Source organism: Synchiropus splendidus, chromosome 16 (assembly GCF_027744825.2).
Source record: "Synchiropus splendidus isolate RoL2022-P1 chromosome 16, RoL_Sspl_1.0, whole genome shotgun sequence".
Classification (NCBI taxonomy): Eukaryota; Metazoa; Chordata; class Actinopteri; order Syngnathiformes; family Callionymidae; genus Synchiropus; species Synchiropus splendidus.
In genome coordinates, this window is record NC_071349.1 from 18,758,778 (window position 1) to 18,778,891 (window position 20,114).

Here is a 20,114-nt window from a genome sequence, read left to right on the forward strand (position 1 = left end):
TTTAAATGCACCAACAAGTAAAGCACGAGGGGGCTCCTTTAAACCTTCAGCTAGCAAACAGCCACCTCGCCGTTTGTCATGGAAAAATAGCCGTGACCTTCCGTTGGGTTTGATGTGATGCGATTTGATTATGGTCCAAACAACTTGCTGCTGGCGTCGACCCTCTAACTCAGTCAGGACCTGCCCTCACTCACGAGAAAAATAGGCCTTTAAACATTAAAAAACTCACGGTCAGATCTCACATACTGCAGCGGCTCGAAGGATAAAGGGATGCTAGTAAAAGTTGTTTTATCTGCTCGCGGTTGTTGCCTGTCGTGACATGAAAAGACATGTATTTTCTTCATTTGCCCGGGCTTCTCTATCGTGTCAGGCTGACTTTAAACAACAGTGATGCTGTTAAAGGACACGTATGTTCAGGGAATGTGGTCTGACTCTGAATAAAGCCAGGAGACGTGGACAGGCAAGTGCTGAAGAAAACATCTTGATGTCTGGGAATGAGGCTGGGAGGGGGGTGGGGGGGCAGGTTGGTTAGCTTGGGGGGGGTCTCCAGTATGATTTGATCCTGGAAGGCTCAATTAAGTGGTTCGTTTACCCCTCGTGTGGAGCTGGTGAATTGGAGCCAGGTCAGCTCCGGGTTAAGGTGTTATTCATTATTTTTCCGCCTGTCGGATCCCATGAGAGGCCGATGGAGACGGTGGCTGCTCGGCGGCCGAGGAGCAAAGGCCCCGCCGGTGGGGTACGTCAAGCACACTCAAAGCTTCTCCCCTTGCCATGGGGATTATGGTCAACAAAGCATGTCCCACACCTGCACCGGCCTGGACAATGGAAACTCTGCGGCCCAATGGAGACGCCGGGAGAGACCCGTTATTAGAGGCCCCCACCAATGAAATGGATTACATTAACCCCTTCTGTTGTTCTTCCTGTTGCAGCTTAAACTGACACAATCCATATCCAACTCATCAAACCCCGGACTCATTTAGACCACAGATATTCACGTGATCGCCTTGCTAAATGAGGGAAGGGAGGAAAAGACTTGCTGAATGTTTTTATCAATACGTCATTTTTAATACGGTTGTATTGTATTTTATCAGAATCAGAATCAGCTTTATTGCCACAGTCAGTGAGGATCTCACCAACTAGGAAAGTGCTTTGGTATAACATGCAAACATGAACAAAAAATAATAAATAATAAATAAATAAATAAATAAAATAAAATAAAGCCGTATTTTTATAAACACACGCACACATCTATATATATATATATATATATATATATATATATATATATATATATATGTATAAAAGACTGACTATTTTTAAGCTAAAATTATTTGGTAAAAATACAATTCTATCATAAGTAATCCGAGGCAGTAAACAAGCCAGCTAAATATGTGTTGCCCAAACTGAAGTGTGACCTGAGCTGATGTTGAATTGATCCATCCGGAAGTTCTGTCCACTGTGTACCTGCTTCACTTCATGTACTACTGAAAATGGATGTATATATATATATATTTCTTTGATATCAGTCCATTTTCAGTGAAGCAGGTACACAGTGGACAGAACTTCCGTATGGATCAACTGAACTTTTCGGTTACACTTCAGCATGGGCAACACATATTTAGCTGGCTTGTTTATTGACAGCTGTCACTTATTATTGAATTTTTTAACACAATAGTTTTTGCTTAAAATATAGTCAGGCTTACCAAGATGATAATAAGCACTGCATAATGATGAATAACTTGTTAATATGCTGCTAATACACATCTTAAAATGGAGCGTGTACATGGTGATATTTGTTTCTTAATCTGAAACGGACCCAATTTTTCTTTTCTATTCATATTTATTAATAAGGAGACATATAGACTGAATTATTGACTGAACAAAATGAGTGAAAACGACGTATATTTCCATTTGTATTCTCTATTTTCGCGTTCTGCGTCGACCACCTGAATTCGACTGGTCGGCAGTGAACCCTGATCTGAGGTCCTGTCGTCTTTATTTGTGCCAAGAACTGCCATAATGAATACATTATTCAGACGCTAATGAAAGGCAGGAAGAGGAAAAGTGGCCTTCAGTCTAATGGTGAAGCAGCAGGAGCCTGTCCTTCGCTGATGCAAGATCCAGTTATTAATCCTCCGTGTTCTTGGTGTCCAATTTCTCCGACGGTATCAACAAGTAAACAGTGGTGTTTAGCGAAAACGTGGCGGTGCTTCAGCCGCTTGAGAGTGTTTGGCTTGTGTTTCCCATGTGTTTTGGAACAACATAGCAGGAGCATACTCAAATATTTTTGATGCAGGAGGGTGTCAGTCCCCAGGGAACCCATCATGGGTGAATTGGACCGAAGCTCGGAGGAATGCATGCAAGCTGCACTCCTCCTCACCCCCTCCCACACACACCCTCGCTTGGTTTCTACTTTAATTGGTCCTGTTCTCCTGGCGTCCTTCCAGATCACACTGTCACTTTACACGGCGTAATAAGCTATTAGCCCCAGCCAGACCAGGCACCGCCACCACCCCACGCTAATCGACATGGACATGGTCATTGTGCGGGACTGGGACTCGGGACAGTATAGTTTGGCTATTGTTATTGCATGGATCTCCTGGAGCCCTGGACGCCCACGCCCTGGCTCGCTGGAGGAGGGGGGGGGTAAACACCGAGGGAGATCAAGGCGCGGGGGACTCCCTCGTGCCGGCCCCTCGGAAACAACTAAACAAACTGTAACACCTTTAGTTTAAACAAATTGCTTTGGTGAAAATATGACTTCCCGCCTCAACCCAAAACAACAAGCATCTCTTTGGAAACCGACACCGATTGGACGTTCGCCTTGACGACACTCTCCCGCCTCAAACGCTCCAAACATGCTGTGTGTTTGGGTTCAACCTCTGCTTCCAAAGTTCGGGCACCTTTCTCAGTTACCGTAAATCCCGGACTATAGAGTGCACAGGAGTATTAGCCCCACCCACAAAATTTAAGAAGGAAAACAGATCTTGTTCACCTGTAAGCCGCAGCAGTCAATAAGCCGTGGGTGCAGTGGTGCCGTCTGCACCGTAGAAAGGTATAAAAATGTATGGGGATCACTTCTATACTAGTGTGGAAACTGGGCTCCAGCATGGAGACTGACTCATGAAACAAACTGGGCAATGTTCTGAACTGGAATGGTCAACTCCACATATCTTGTATTGGCATTAAAGCGCTCGCAATATAATGTTTTCACCTGCATGTCCCAAGTTCTGACACCACAGCCGGTCTCAGCTGCTGCTTCACCTCTCCAGTCTGCGGGCAAAAACAGCACATTTGGACACCTGGTTTAATGTGACAAGGCTCAATATTCTGGCTGCAGGACGCTCTTTAGCCCGAAAAAACCCATCTAACCACGTTGTGTGTAGGAGCCGCAGGGTTCAGACTGCGAGAAATACAGTAGCAGCTCATAGTCTGGAAATTACGGTACAATACTTGTACACCAGAAACAGAACAAAAACCTAAATCAGCCTGAAAAAGCAGTAATGTCCATTGTTAAATCGAGCTCCTGTTTTCTTTGAAAATGCAATGTTTACTTCCATGAAATATATTTTGGGTTGTTATTTCAACACTGGCTATTTGGAAAGAGATTTTTTGACCGTTAGGTTTTAAAGAGAATTTAAAGGATCGAAGAAGTGACAAAAATGTCAAGCAAGATTTTGATTTCAACTGTGGTGGGAGTGTTTTATATCAACCAGCTCATGTTGCTACGCGACTTCTGTTTCACACACATGTAAATTAGAATTAATGGATTCAGCTTTGACTCGATATAGGAGCGAATTCATTTTGTTTTGTTCTTTTGTTCGCAGGGAACATTCTTCAGCGATGTCATAACAAAAAACATTGATGATAAAGGAGACTAAAGGGTGTTGTGTGATGGACGAAAAATGTAAGTTTAAAAATCATTTAAGTTCTGATGTGTAAATTGGATCGTTTGGTGCCAAAAATTATAATTCGATTAATCTCGATTCATTGATCATAACACTTTTTAAAATGAAATTCCGCCTCTAGAATGGGATATTTCATGAATATATTTATTTATTTATATGCCTTTTTTCTCTTTATACACGACACAACCAAATAATTAGCTCATTGTAAAGAAAGTTTTTTGCGGATCCTTTAATCTTTAATGATAAATAAATGATCAAATATGAAATACACAATCACAGTGTTTGGGTCCTTCAGCAGCAGTTTGAGTGGAGAAGGTGATGTGAAATACCACAAGAAACCTCAGTAAAGACACATGAACACGTTCTTATTTCGCGCGGCTGGTGGTTAAATGGACCCTAAAACAGCGTCATAAATGAGCGTGTGGCTTGGTTCAAAGATGTTCCGCGGTGTTTTTCCCTCCTGTAGATCTTCATGGAAATGAATGGTGGGGGAGATTTGCGCTGCGTGTTGGGACGCAGGAGGAAACCTCCTCCTTTACCAAATTACATCTTCTAAACAAGTCCTGACACCTCCTGGCAGAAACTCAAGGGGTTAGAGGAGCCCTGGCACCCGGGCCTGTCTGAGCCAGGTGTAAGACCTGCTCACAATCCTGGCTGGGACCTTGACAGGGACATATTTTATATCTGGGATTTTCTGCCCAATTATTAGAGAATGCTAAAGAATTTGCACCTCCGAGTCAAAAGCTGTGTGAAACTGAGTCAGCCGACAATGTATTTTTCCTCTTTACAACCCATTTGAATGGGTTTTGTTAACAGTGGAAAGTGTTATACCAGACCACCAGTAGGCAGCTTTGAGTAACAGCCCCAAAACTTTTTTTTTTTGCACTTAAATAAATCTTTGGAGGAAATATGAAACATGGATTCCAACACTGACTGAAGGCTGTGTGCCATAGAAACATCTGACATGGTGACATCTGGGTTATAAACTGGGAGCCACAGTAGGAACCAACTGGCCCGTGTAAAAGAGCAGATCTGACAAAACAAAACAAAGAACGAAGATGAGGTGTTCCTCAGCCAGAGCGGAGATGAAAGTGCCTGTTCACTGCTTTACGCACATCCCCTTTCCATGTTTCATCAAATTCATTGCATCTGTTTGGATTTTTGGAAGATTCATTTTCTCAGTCATCCAGAAATCTGGGCCATGATATGAGCTTCTTCGTATCAAGGTAACTATTGATAGATTCGTGATAAAGTCCCATAGAACCAATGATAATGAATACAGTTTTAGATCCTGTTTTTCTTTGTGAAACAAATATTTGCTGACACAATTGCAATGCGGGACTATCAGTACTGATACAGCAGCAGTGGACCTCAAAGTTAGTTAAACTTCAATGTTAGCCTTAAACGTAAATTGTTATAGCGCCACACCATGGCAGCTGCAGTGGGCTGCTGTTACTAAGACAAGAAAGACGTTGATCTTTAATCCATAGAAACGGAATGGATGAAAACAAATGAAAATGATGGACATGGAAGCATCAGGCAAAAGAAGGAGGGAGTGAGAGCAATTGAGGTTTAAGGATGTGAGGAAAGAGGATAGATGTGAGTGGAAAGGATGCACCAGATGAGCGAAGGCGGAGGAAACTGACGTGGAGATGCGGGAAGATGAAGAAGAAGCAAATAGTATGTTGATGTGTAAAGGGAAGGCCGCTCACAATACAAGGAGCAGCAAAACAGACACAGATTATTTTGAAGCTAACAATAAAAACAGGATTCTCCCCAGGATTTTTCCCAGCATCGGGGGTGTTCTCAGATCAGGGGTTGGGGGCAGCGATGCGTCGGATTTTGACGAAGGAGAACACATAACCATAGTGTGTTGCACATCCTTAAGGTACTGCTTTAAAAGGGTGAGAGAACACTGACATCAGACTCATATTTCACTACATTTTGATAAGAAAAGACATAAAAGCTGAGGTCAGAAGCCCAGCGTAGGGCGCCCTGTGCTGCTAAAGCGCTGGGGAGAACCATGAATAATAATAATTTGAGGCACATATGATGTGTTTAGTGTGACATCAAGAGTTTCTTGTAAATGATGACAAAGGTCCTGGTGGTCTCTGTTATAAGAGTGACGTTGCCTTCTGCTAGAATCAAATACAGATTCCACAAGCAGCAATAACTAAAGGTTAACACCCGCCATGTTGAAATGACAGTGTGGATGTGCCTCTGGACTGCGCCTCCCAGCCGCCGCTAGTCACCTGCCCTCCCAAAAACTGAGCAGAGTGGCGTGTTTAAATCTAACCTGTTTCCAGAGCGGCCAGTCCAACTTTTGAGAATGATTTGTTTTTATTATTGTTGTATTATTGTCGCATATTTTGACCCGAAAGGCGTCCCATATTTGTTGACTCCTCATTAAGTGGTTTGCTAAACACTGGTCGAAGTTGTGTTAAATTTAGACTTGTCTAAGTAGTAAATGAGTATTAGAGGGTTTTAAGGCACATTATCAGTTTATCACATTATCTGGCTATCTATCTGTCTGGCAACATCACCCCTCTAATCCCACCCCCTCTGAGTTCAGTGTCCTGGGGAAGGTTCATCCAGAGGGCAGAATCAGCCTCCATGGCCGAGTAACAGCTAAGGATGGTGTGTGCGTGTGTGTGTGTGTGTGTGAGTGTGAGTGTGTGTGAATGAGCATCATGATGAGGGTTTCAAATAAGCACACGGGCTACGTGTGCATGTGTGAAGCAGGGAGGCTGGTTTGCGGCTCCTGGCCCATATTTGTCTGGGTTCACTGCTCCGAGTGTTTGCTCTGAGGTCAGGAACAAGCCGCTGGTGAGACTCCGGTCATGGCAGCTGCCTGGGAGCCGCCAGGAAATGGAAATGAGGAGGAGAGGAGAGACACAAACCTGGGAAGTAAGTCGGCCTTCCCAAATCACCTCCGCGTTCCACCTGATGTCTGGAGGAGACCAGCACATTCGGAGGGGATTTGGGAGAAGCAGCGTACTTATCACAGGACCTCGTGGAAGTTCAAATCCATTTATAGCACGGCTGTCCGAGTGGATTTCCCCCGTGGCCTCTTTGAAATGAATTAAAAGAGCCTTTTTAATAAGCCCATCCTGACATTTAATGAGGAATGAAAAAGTGAAATAGCACTTAATATGAATAACGCCATATAAAAAATTGATTTGAAAAAAGAACTAAACTGCTTAAACTTGTTTTAGCACGACTCATTCTGACCTTTTCAAAAAGTAAAATTTGATCACACTCGACATGATCAGTCGATAGGGAACTGCTGTCCTCAATATTTGACATCAATACTTTGTAAACATTTTTCCTATTGAAATAATGTGTGTTGGTTTGTTTCCAGCTTTGGTTGATGAAGTCACAAATAAAGGCTTGTTGACAATATCACAAAAACAAAACAGGAATCAAGCTGTAAGTGAATGGAAAAAGAGCTGGAAATATGACTTTAAAAAATACAATATATATTTTTTTAAATATGGAGTCAAATGTATTCATTATCATAACAATTTAATATCTACTTTTAGAGAATTGGAGCAAGTTATCAAGAAAATTTTAATAAACCAAGTGACTCGTACTTTGTTGATGAAGTCAAGTCCAGGTCATGTTGCATGAATATCTTCCAACAACACAGGTTTTTTTGTTTATGAACATCCTCATCTGTGGTGGATACACAAAGAAAAGAAAACAGTAAAATGATGAGCACCTGAAACCGGCCAATGAAAAAGCTCCGATCCCAAAGAGACAGATCAGTAGTTATTCAGTCCAATGACCAACATGTTGTGTTTTGTTAAAACGTCTTCTCGTCCTGGTTAAATGGAATTCAATGCGACTTGTAAAAGACTTGTCTCACAAGCAAAAAGAATATAACGTCTTCTTTACTAACTAACTTCAGGAAAAATCTGGATCTTGTTCAGGTTACCATCAGAACAATTTTGTGTTTATGATTATGATCAGACACACACAGGAACAAATGTAAAGAATAATTGAGGATTTAATTAGATTGCTAGTTGCACAACAGATACAACAACAAAAAATGTCCTTCATTCAAATGAAAAATATCCAAAATTATAAAAAGCTAATGTTTAGATCACATAATTCTCCACAGTCATTCAACAAAAAAAGCACGTTCATTTGCAGCTGTGATCATTCCCCCTTCATCTCAGCGTCACTTTGTTTGTTGAATTGAAAGATTGAAAAGAGCAGTTCCTTGGTTTGTCTCCCAGTTTAGCTTCATAAATCACCCGCTTCCATGTCCCCGCAGGTCGACTTCACCTCGATGAAACCGAATCAAGCGGCCACCGTGAAGGCAGAAAATCAGTTTTTTGTTTCTTTCTGGAAGCTGCCAAGAGAAGCCGCAGATCTGCCACCGAGGAAACTGGAGCGTTTCCAGGTGAAGTGCTCTCCTAAAAAGGTGTGTGTTTGCGTGGCGGCGAGAGAGAGAGAGAGTGTGTGTGTTGTTTACAGTTTACACAGCACCACACAGGCACAGCTTCAGAACCATGTTGCCTTCTTGTTTTGAGGTAAACACAACCTCAACCCGGAGGCATTGATCGGACAAACCGCGCGCAGCCTCCGCCGATCACAGCATTTTTATCATAACAAAAAGTATGAAATATTAAACGGAACCCTGAATGTAAAGCCCTGAATGACTGAAGTATGCCCTTTATTCACGTAAGAGACTTTATATTAGAAGTGGGTCCGGTCTTGTCTGACTGGAGAGCGACAGGACGTGTCTGGAACAGAGAGTTTGACTCCGAACTTCTGCGTTTGTGCGAACCAAAATGGGTAAGAGCAGCAGAGCCCGCCCCGTGCAGGTGCAACCTCGGGCCAACCGCGACGCTCCATCGGCTTTGCACCAGGCCAGCAAGGGGTTCAGACATGGGGGATGGAGGGTGAGATCTTCTCACCCCGCTGGCCTTCCTCTGCGAAGCGGAGCTGGTAATTTGGACAGAAAACTGGACGCGAGCCCAGTGGCTGGCAGGAGCCCAGGCTTCAAGGCAGTGAAGCAGCCCGCGGTCGGGGCTCACAGCAGGGTAGAGGGGCTGAACTTGGGATGACCAATATGTTTTCACTCATCCATCCATTCATTCGGCTTCCTCAGTTTGCCTCTCATGCCCCTCGTCCCCCTCCTCTTCTCACTGTACTCATCCACTTCTCTGTGATCAGCTTAGGCTGCCTTGACTCCAGGGAAGGGGTCAGCGCTCTCATTGTTGCCGGTGCAGCGCAGCGGAAATTCAGTTTGGTTTAGATTTGTGTCATTTCTTCCACTAGAGGTGTTTCAACAGTGACTGGACCGCCGGAACCATTGGGTTGAGATGTGAGGAGAGCGAGATGGACATCGTCGGTGCAGCTTTTTTCTCTCTATAGAGTTCAGTGTCAAGTGTTAATTAATGTTTGTGTAAGTTGAAATATTTTGCTCTGGACGGTGGGCCAAGGCCAAAGACCATTCATCTTTTCAATGAAAGCTTAAATACATTTTTTTTTCTGTTTTGTTTTGTTTTAAATCCCAGTTGAGGACAATATAATCTCAATTTTGACTTACAATGATTAGTTCTGGAAATGAAAATTTAAAAAAATCACATATGAATATTGTTGCTAGTATGGACTTATTATGGACTTATTTTTCCTCTTGCTTGTTCATTATCCAGAGCTTGACTCTAGTTCATGCTACTAAACTCATTTATAGTAACATTGGTCAGAATGCTAACATTTCATCAATGGAAGGAGCCTTGTGGAGCAGAACCCAAGTGTCTGTGGACGGACAGGAAGGAAAACCAAGTGCATTACTGTACAGGAAATATGATGAAGACGCAAGCGAGGAAGAATATCAGAAGCAGTGAATGAAATACACATCGGAGTGTTGTGATATATATGCAAATTCCAAGAAGAATGAGAATCTAAACAGCAGAAGGAAAGAAAGATCCGCATCTCGATCCTGGCCACTGGTTTCTATTGGCGCCAGTGGTTTTTCCACCGAGCGAACACACCTGCTATGCCAATAATATAATCTGACTTTTCTGTCAATAAATAAATCAAATAATATTGTGTGTTACTAAGCTGCTTGGCAGAGGTCTGCACTCCCTGAGCCTTTTTCTGTATAAAATGTATATTTAATTTTATTTTTTAAATTATATCTAAGTACACATCAAGGGTAAACATGAGAGTTTTTAACTTCACATTTTGATATCTGAGTTCAAGGCAAGAAAATGAATAACAATGAAGAAAGAAAAGTTTAATCTCACTAACAGAGAGAAAAAAATGTGCATTAATACTAGGTCTTCTAGTGTGGGATGAGTGATGCACTTGTTATTAGAAATTGGTTATTATTAATAGGTATTTTATTTACATCATTCCAAAAAAGCTTGTCTTCAAAACAGAAATAACCTTGAAAACCCATTATAAAATAAAACAGGGAATTTTGTTGCTATAAAGCTGAGAAATGTGCTTTGATACCAGGTACGATACGGTAACAAACTCATCACTACGATTTGCTTGTTATACTTCCAACAGTATTAGTTCCCCCCCTCCGCTCCAACTGGCCGTCTGTCGGAGTCCGTAACGCGTCGCAGGTTGCATAACCTCATCTCCCGTTGAAAAAGTTGCCTGGGCTGGATTCACCTGCCAAGCGTTGTTATCCAGTGTGAGGTCTCCATCTGCCTCGGCAAGCGCACGCAGCTGATAGAAGGTAATAAAGTACCCGGTAATAGAGCATCGCAGAGGAGGTAATTACAGTGAGGGGTGTCTTTTAAAGGCTTGTTTGTAATGATTCATGGTTGCACAAATGCAATTTTCCTGTCACTCCCTGCTCATCACTCATGGTTGCCAGTCTGAATCCGCAGCTCGCCTTCCTCTCACCCCGCCGCTGCCAGACAGGAAAACTGACAATTAATTCAGCAAATGTGCTTTTGTGGATGCTTTCCCAAACATTTCCTGGTAGTTGTGGCTCCCGCAGGTTGGAGGGAGATTTTTGGTAGAGTATTAAAAAGTGGTCGCGAAGCAGGGGGCGCAATCTCGGCCCGAGGCGCATGGTCGGCCACCAGCTTCAGTTGCCTTTTCAATAGGTTTGGACGAAAGATTTGGAAGGAATCTCCACCTAAGAGGGTTTTTTTTCAAGCCTGAAAGTCTCTTAAAGTGCTGGGTAAAATTGTATCCGGCAGACACAGTACACTTTCAAACTGCACAAGAAAGCAGTTTGAAAATAAACTGCCAAGATCAAGTTGACAAAAAAAACTTCTTTAAAAGTGCGGTGTAGTATCTCCATTAAAACAAAAGGCTCAAAACCACCTCTAAATGAAGCCCCATTGTTTCAGTACCAGAGTGGGCCGGCGGGGAAGATTGTAGTGCCAAAACGTTAAGGTGGACCACTGTCCAATCGGGGAGAATTCAACTGTGAGGGAACTTTCTTTGCCACAAAAGATAATTATTTGGCTCAGAGGATCATAGACTTCAGTTAAGATGCGGCCAGATACGGATTTGCTACCCTCATTTCAATGTTTCGACCGAAGCGCACAGTAAAGTCTATGGCTGTGGCACGCCACCGATTTCGGTGGAAGCCAAATGGGCGAAATGAAAAGCAGGGCAAAATACAAGCGTTTCTTGTACCTGTCGTAGAGTTTGTTTCATTGGCTTGGTACATGTAAATTTGACCCCATCACAGTTTGCAAATGATGAAGCATGAATGGGTTCGTGAACGTCAACAGAAGTATGTCAAGCTACGTGAGACAGCTACCTACAAAACATTGCAAATTTTACCTTGAGTTACAGATCCCAGACCCATACAACATGAGCACTGCAACTTAAGGCCATAATGAGAATATGAAAACGGACAAAACAACAACCTGAAATAGATATATTTTTTAATAGCTAGCATGGGACTTCCCACGATTCGTCCCAGGATCACGTCAAGGAAGAATGCCATGGAGGGAAGCATCTGACAGTCTGCAGTCCTGATCTCACCACCAGACTCAGCCAGAACGCGGCCCCCACCCAAAGCGACTCCAGTCCGGGCCCTGGATCCTGAAAGCACATGTTACAATGAGCAAAGTTCAGAGTGAAAAGATGTGGCTTTGGTTGAAGAAATACAATCAGCGCATCCGAGTATTTCGCCCACTACCTTCAAACAGCGGCGGTCATCTCATCCCTGACTCATTTCTAATCTTTCCGTCTCCCTTGACAAGCCGTACGCCTTTATGTCACCACAAGAAAACCTTGTCAACAGCTCAGGAACCCCCTTCTCTTTTAATAAGCAGGGTTTGGATGAGAGGTCATTCCTGTCGAGCAAACGCTGTGGCGTCTGGCAGAGACTCGCTGGAGGAGCATGCAGAAGCACAGCGACACTCTTCCCTCCGCATCCTGCCTCCAACCAAGAGCCAGACATCAAAGGCAGGTGGAGTGAAACCATGAAATTACAGGTAAGGTGTCAATTACCCTTTGAAACCAAGCACTCTCCAAATCCAGGCAAGACCCAGCCGGTCCCTGGAATTAGAACAAATGAAGAGGAACTGAAGGGAGAATGGCAGAAAAGGGGCGGCGGAGGGGTTTGTGCACGCGGTGTTGACAATAAGGCATGACTATAAAAGGTCCAGATTGTGCTCTAAATTACCACCTTCTTCACTCACGCCTGTTTGGGTGTGCGTCTGCGAGGGGGGCAAGAGTTGCAGCCGTACCTCGCAGGTTAAGCTTCAACTTCACTCCCCCTTCGCCCTGTTAGCGGGCCCGAGACATGTTTTGGAAGAGACAAAATTATATAGTCAGGAGTGAATTCAACACCTTTTCATTCAGGGAGCCGCACTTTTATGAGCGACATGAAACATTTTATGGGATGCATTACACCAAAGTTAGCAGGGTATGATGCGTCTTTGGGAAGGTTAAATGGGAGATGACTTGGAGGTGAGCGACCCAAAAATGAGCGCGCACAAACAATAGGTTATTGTTGCCGAGACCATCTTGGTCAAAGCAGAAAAAAAAAAAACGGATCAACCACATGGTCTCTAAGAGGAACACAGAGATGATGTGAAGCTCCTCACACTGTATCCTACTGGTCCTGTCTTTAACTCTCAAGAGCAGATGTTGTCTTTGTGGTTTTTGACTTTAGGTGCAAATTTGGTTGAAGGAATAAATCAAAAGATGACAACCTAAATTGAGTTAGCGTCTCCAGAGACCCTCTGTCACTCATGTGACACCCTGGTTTTTCCAGCCATCTGATATAACATCTGATCACAGAGCTGTCGAGAGGCACCGCGCTTTCAAGCGACCTGTGAACTGGCCTTTGTCAGAGCTGCAGACTTAATGATAAGTGAGTGACACTTTTTGTCCTTCTCAGACAGGAAGTGATGCAACGCTGAGTCAAAGACAACTGGAGTGAAAGAGGTTGTCGTCACCGGTTGACAGGTGAGGTTCCTGAGTGAAAGACATGCTCAATAGCTGTGAGTCATTTGAAACTCCAATAAGAAAAACAGAGTTTGGTTTCCTTGTGACGTCTTGTTTTTGAAGATTGAAGGAAGTTAAAAACTTCAGCTTGGAATCACAAGAAACAAATGTTTTGTTTCTCTATTTGTTTGTCAAAAAAGCTTCTTCCCAAACCTTATTTTAATTGTTTTGTTATTATAATAAAAAAATAATGTTATTATTATTTTTAGGAAACAGAAACAATGATTCACAGAAAACAAAAAAGGTGAAAACTAACATATTAAAAAGATTAAAAATGTATTTCATATTGTCAAAAAAATCTATGATTTCAAAAATATTTTTGAGATAAAATCTTATCACTTCTGAGTGTGTGTTTTAAAAAAGCAGTTAGGAAAATTACAAGAAAACATTATACGATAACAAAGATGATAAAATGCTAAGAAGAAGACTCTATGTAATAACCATATTTTTCATAGATAAATACATACAATGGCTCATACAATAACAATAATTTTTAAAAATAATAATAGAATAAAATGCTGAGCAAAAAGTCATATCCAAGGACACTTTTTAAGGAAGCTCCCCTCATATGAGAATATATGCAATATGTGAGAAATATTTAGTGAGAAAAACAAGAAGATAATATTGTATTTTAATCAACATTTTGAATGAGTTCTGCTGTTATGCAGGTGCTGTCAAACAGCTGCCGTGCCCACAACTCTTTCACCTCAACTGTCAACCCTGACAAGAGCAGTTACCTTCAGGTGATTCCTAACAATATTCTCCAGAAAAAAGTATGTTCCCTTCGCCACCCATCACTGTTTCCTTCCAGCACTAAAGTGCATTTCAACGCTCAACATTCAGTTTTACTGCTAATGACTCAACGGGTTTGGACATATTGCCCGTGTTTGCTGCTAAGACAGTTTTTGACAGACAGGTCTGTCGAGCTGCGATCGGCCCGAGGCGCTCGAACCTTCCAGCGAAAACAGTGCTGCTGCTGCTGCAGACAGAAGAGACTTCATCCTGCTGGGATCTGACTCAAACTATCAGCCTTTTAGCAGGGTGAGAGTGAGATTCGGCGCTGTATCATTATGCTCTGTTTTCGTCTCTCAGTCATGTTGGATTCCTGCGAACTGACAGCCTCATGTCTTTGAAATGAATGATTATCCTGATTCGTTTTGCAAGCAATCGACCAGGAAGCTTCTCGTGTCAAGTGTGCTTGAGCCCGCTTGTTTGATGGAGTGTGGGGGGGGGCACCGCCTGGTCCTTGACTCTGGGACTTGTGTGAACATGGATCTAGGGGTCAATGCCTGCGAGTGACCCCTCCCTATTTTCACGCTGCCACGATTGTTCTGCGGTCCACATCCGCCAGCTTCAAAGAGCGGCGCTCATGTCACAGTCAATCAAGCCAGATCATTTTCAGCACCCTCTGGTCCCATAGTGCACAGAAGAAGGCATTTTTATGCCCTTCAGGGAAGTCCCCCCGACACACCGTCTGAATTGGTTTTCAGGTGTCAATAAAAGATTTGTGCTGTGGTCATTCTGTTGACCGTGAAGGTGGTGAAACGTCAAGCAAGCATGTGACCAATGCTGGCGGGTCACTGGTAGAACGCCTTGTTTCCCAGTTAGCTACAAAAAGAAACCTCTTAAATGAAGTACTGAAGGCAGGCTTTGGAGCTGGAGGGTCAAGTCAGAGTAATGTTCCATCAGCTCCAGAGGAGGAGGAAGGACTTTTGTTCAGCGTACTGAGCATGCCCACACTTAGGGACGCCATCTTGGATTGTCTACTCCAAGGTGGTGAAGATGTGCCGATTTTCAACTGAGGAAGACTGAGATTTCCACTTCAGTATAAATGATCACGTAGATTTTTTTTTATTACTATTTATTATCAAATTTTTCTACAAGAAGTTTGTGGTATCACGACTCTCTTTTTTTCATCTTTGAATGTGTCCAAAAAATATATAGTCATTATTGAATACCGATTCAACCTATTATTAAAATGTGACTTTATGTCATATTTTGTTTTGTAAATACTTTTTTTTGGATTTATATTAAATAAAAATGACATTAGATGGTCAAATAAAAACTTGTGCTTATTCTGTAAGGCATTATAGCATGTGTTTTTGTTTCGTCTGTGTTGTCATCCCACTGGATTGGCAACAGTCACAGTCCCTTAGGATGTAACTTCAGCATTGTGACATAACTTTTTCAATAACTTATCTTCTGGGAAGTCACAGGGCAGTTTTTAATGATCTTCACAGATTCATTTTCCTGCTGACAGCTGGTTTCATCTCTCTCCCTGAAGAGGAAACGCACAATTAAAACCCAGTTGCAACAGTTTTGCCCTCAAATATGCCCGAGAATAGTTTTCTGTCTTCGCCCTGAAAGTTGTTCATATTAACTGAAAGTATAGGTGGTCCACATTTTCTGCCAAGATCATTTGAGTCTACGTAAATTACAGCATTTGGAAAGTTACTAACACAACATGTTCAGACAGATTATGGCAACTTTTTTTCCCCTCCAATTGTTTTTTCTCAACAGGAAAAGTAGTTTTAGATAAATATTTAACTTGATCATTATTTGCTAAAAATAACATCATTATGAAAGTTAAACTACTGTAGCACAATGCTGTTCTATGCACAAGCTTGTATTGAATTATTGATAAAATGTATTAATTTGGAGAAAGAATGTTCAGGTTATTTCATTATTTAAGATTATTTCAGGCTGAAAAACTCCATCAAAGTCCATTTTCGCTATAATTGAATGAATGTATCTGTGGTGCGTGGCGGTTTTCTAAGAAATGGATGTAACTTGTGGGACACAAACAGAAGCCCGTGATAAAGCCGTAGCCAGCCAGTCACACACCAGGAAGCCCAACAGACATATGCATGACAAACGTCCAGCTGGTAAAGATCGTCTTTTGCTCATGTAAATGTTTTGTGTGTCGCGGAAAGACACATTGAATTCTTCATTTGAAGTTCCATTAAATTAAAAAGTGCGAACACATAAGCACATTACTTCCTCATAGCAATGTGGATTCGCGGTCCTGCTTCCTCTTTAGAAACTACTTCATAAATGGAGTGTGAACTCACTTTTTCAAGAACAGTCATTCTGCCGATGACACAAACCAAAGTTGGATTAATGTAACTAGCCTCAATCCCAAGGAGTTGTTTGTTTTGCGATCTGACGGAGCTCCATTCTAACCAGAGGAGATGTTGGCACCTGAGAGGGAGGTTTTACGCTCTGATCTGTCTGTGTAAACGTGGTCCCAGTGAATCAGGACTGAGGCACTTGAGATGCCATTTGAAATGACATGCAGGTTTAATATCAATGGTTCACAAGACGGAGATGTTTGGCCTGGGGTTATTTGTCTAATTATATAGACAAGTCGGTGGATTTTCTCAGTGAACGTGTTTTGATGGATGGCTCTCCGTCTTGCTGGGAAGGTGCGCGGGCGCTTCTTCAGACGTGTGGGACTGTCACAGGTTCTCACCATCTTTCCTGGCTGTGCAAACAAGCCCATGGTTGAAGGGGATAAAAGGCCGGCTTAGGGGCGAGGCCAGGAGGAGTCTGCCGGATCAAGGCGCGATGTGGGAAAGGTGGAATCTCCCATTGATCCTCCTGGGACCACCAGAAGGAAGCGCGAATTCACTGGGGAAACTTGAGCAGATCTGTATTGAACACAGTGTTGTGCTGAATTTCTGGGTTCAACTGTTTTAATAAGTCAAGCATTCAGTTCAACACAAACCTGTGCGAAAACATCACTTACGGCTTTCTCTAGATTTCTCTGGATTTTTGTCAGAAGAGTGTTTTTTTTCTCATGCGCAGGTTTGTGGGTCCCCGGCCTGCAGTAAGAAGCCAGATTAGAGAGATTACAGTTAAACAGTGTTTCATCCTGTGGAGTCCCAACTAAACACCAGCTCCCATCAGACGGGCCAGGACTGACGGAGGAAACAGAACGGATTATGCCCATTTAACGGTAATCCCTCCGTTCTGGATCAGTGCCAGTGCACAGAGTTGGAAATATCTTACAATCAAATAATATCGCTCAGTCGAATCAGGAAATCTGAGCTGTGTTTTGGTGAGTCGTATTTTTTTCCACCTCAACTGCACAATGTAAAAGTGGTGGAGGACAGGACCCTCACTGAAACAGCTCGTGCTACTCTACTGTCTTCTAGTCCTAAGACCTTACACTACTTCCCTGTAAACTGTGAGCTAAAGAATACTGCCATTACACAGCAGTTTCACTTGCATTACGATCTTGCTCTGTCATTTATACATACAACTATCAACATGAAGCAGACAAAAGTGCAGAACTCTAATCATTTATTCACATGATTTAAGACTTTTGATTCAAATAGTGGTTATAATTTTATAAACTCAGAGGAAAACATGTCAATTTGATACAAAATAATTTAGCGGAACAGTGCTCACTAAAAGTTTCAATAAACTATTACATCTTGTTTTTTCCGTTACAGTAGAACAGTAGTGAACGTACTGTAATAGTGGGGGACTATTCGTTAAAAATAAATAAATAAATAAATCACTACTAAAATTATTGAATTATTTCCTCCCCTCCTTTTTCTAATTGGAAATTTCAAAAAAATTATCCTTGGTTTAAACATTTAATTCTCTATTGGACAATTTATTTTTATTTATCTATTTATTTTTTAATGCCTTAGATTATTCAAATTATTGCTGTTATTATTTTACGTTTATGAACACTTTTCTAACAGTCAATGAGCTCAGTCACATGAAAGCAAGTGCACACAACTTTGTGCCAGACTATCTTGAATCGTCTCTGAATTTCAGGATTCATCCCATCAATATTCATCAGTCAGAGTTGAGATTAGTTCGATGAACGAATGACACTTTCCATAATGTTTTCTTTTTAACATTTACTGGTCCAGGAGGTCAACTGTTTGAGGCAGAAGCAGCGCCTCTGTTGATCATATATTAGCGTTCACAGAATATAATGGTAAACAAACAACATGGTTTATATTCAAATTTGTATTATTTTTATTTACAGCCGCTTATCTGTAACGTGCACTTCCAACTGACCCAATTCTCTGTTGACATTCAACATGAATGATGTGAATGTGTTGGGCCTCATTATGTCAATAAAGCTGCTGAATCGTCAGTATTCTGGACCCACCTACCTTCCTTTCTTTCTTTCTTTTTTTCTGACAGACTTTGACAGTTGACTTCTCTTTCAGTCTGCGCGCCTGACTTTTCATCAGTCTGTGCCCAGAGGCCCATCGTCTCACATTCATCCACGTATCAGCGGCAGAACTTGCCTCCAGAGAGACCTTTGCTGTGTCAATAAAACTAACATGGCCGTACAAGCTCAGGATTTAGTCTGTGCCAATCTGGTGAGTGATGATAAAAATGTGTCATAAATAATGAAGACACATGAGCGATGGCCGGCTCTTGTATTACACTGCCACGTTTGACGACTCTCTGGTGGCACGTGGGAATTGTGTAACAAGGCCACCTCACTTACATTGCAATTTGCTGCTACTATTATTGTTATTTTCATTTTATTTCTCGGGTAATATATGTAGAAATGAACCCGATATGTGAGTGTGAAAGGAAGAAACACATGTTAATTCATAAAAATAGATGATTGATGCTTCGCTTAGAGGCAGTTTGACTGAGTCATTGTCTGAGAATGATAAGAGGATTCCACACACACACACACACACTCTCTCTCTCACACACACACACACACTCACACACACACACACACACTCTCTCTCTCTCTCTCTCACACACACACACACACACGCTCACACACACACACACACGAGAGGAGCGAGTGATTAAACATTTAGAGATCATAAATGGAAAAATGACTCTGTTAACTCACCTTAAATAACTCCAGGGCCAGCAGACCACACACAGATCCTCCTCCCTGCCTCACACACACAAGCATCTTCAACCTGTTCTGCAGAAATCCTCCACTGTTTTGAGTGTATTTCTCAGTTTGAATTGGTCTCATCCCGGTTTCTCGTTAACCTGTAATTTAAGGAGTTTGTGGGAGTCATGGCTTTAAATAATGAGTCGTGAATTAATGTGGCAAATCTCAAAATGAGAGGAAAACTGCGTGGCGAAATTCTGATACAATCTACCGGGGTCAGATCGCAGTAGGTCCCGACAAATATCGATCATCTATATCGCAATTTGAAACGGTTGAACGCTGAACAGGCGCGCTCGGATTAACTTGTAATACCGATCGCATCCTGTAGAGGTCAGTGCAGACTCACAGCGGGACTCATTTGACTCTCCGAGTCAGAACGATAATGTACACATTTCGACTATAACTACGGCAGCATCACATTCGGAACAAAAATTCCCGCATTATGTTTTAATTAACAACACTTGATATTCGTCTGTTAAGAACAGAACAGACGACCCAGATTTATTGTTTAAAACTGACTATTTTATTAATTCATTCATTTTTTTAGTTGTATCTTATTTCTTTTACATATTCCGAAAGTATTCGTTGTATTTTATGTTGTCATAAATTATTATTAATGAGTAATTATAATAGTTTCAGTTCCATAATATTTTATTATGATAATTATGATAACATAACTGTCTTTTTAATCCATTTGAATGTCTTTATATGCGTATAACTTGGGATGTTAATGCATGATCCATTTAAACCACTCTTCTTCACTTTCCTTTTGGGTTCTTGGGTTTGTTTGTATCAGTTCTACCATCATTCTGACTTAAACTACTCAGTTTATTTATTTTGTTTAACTTTTTTCCTGGCCA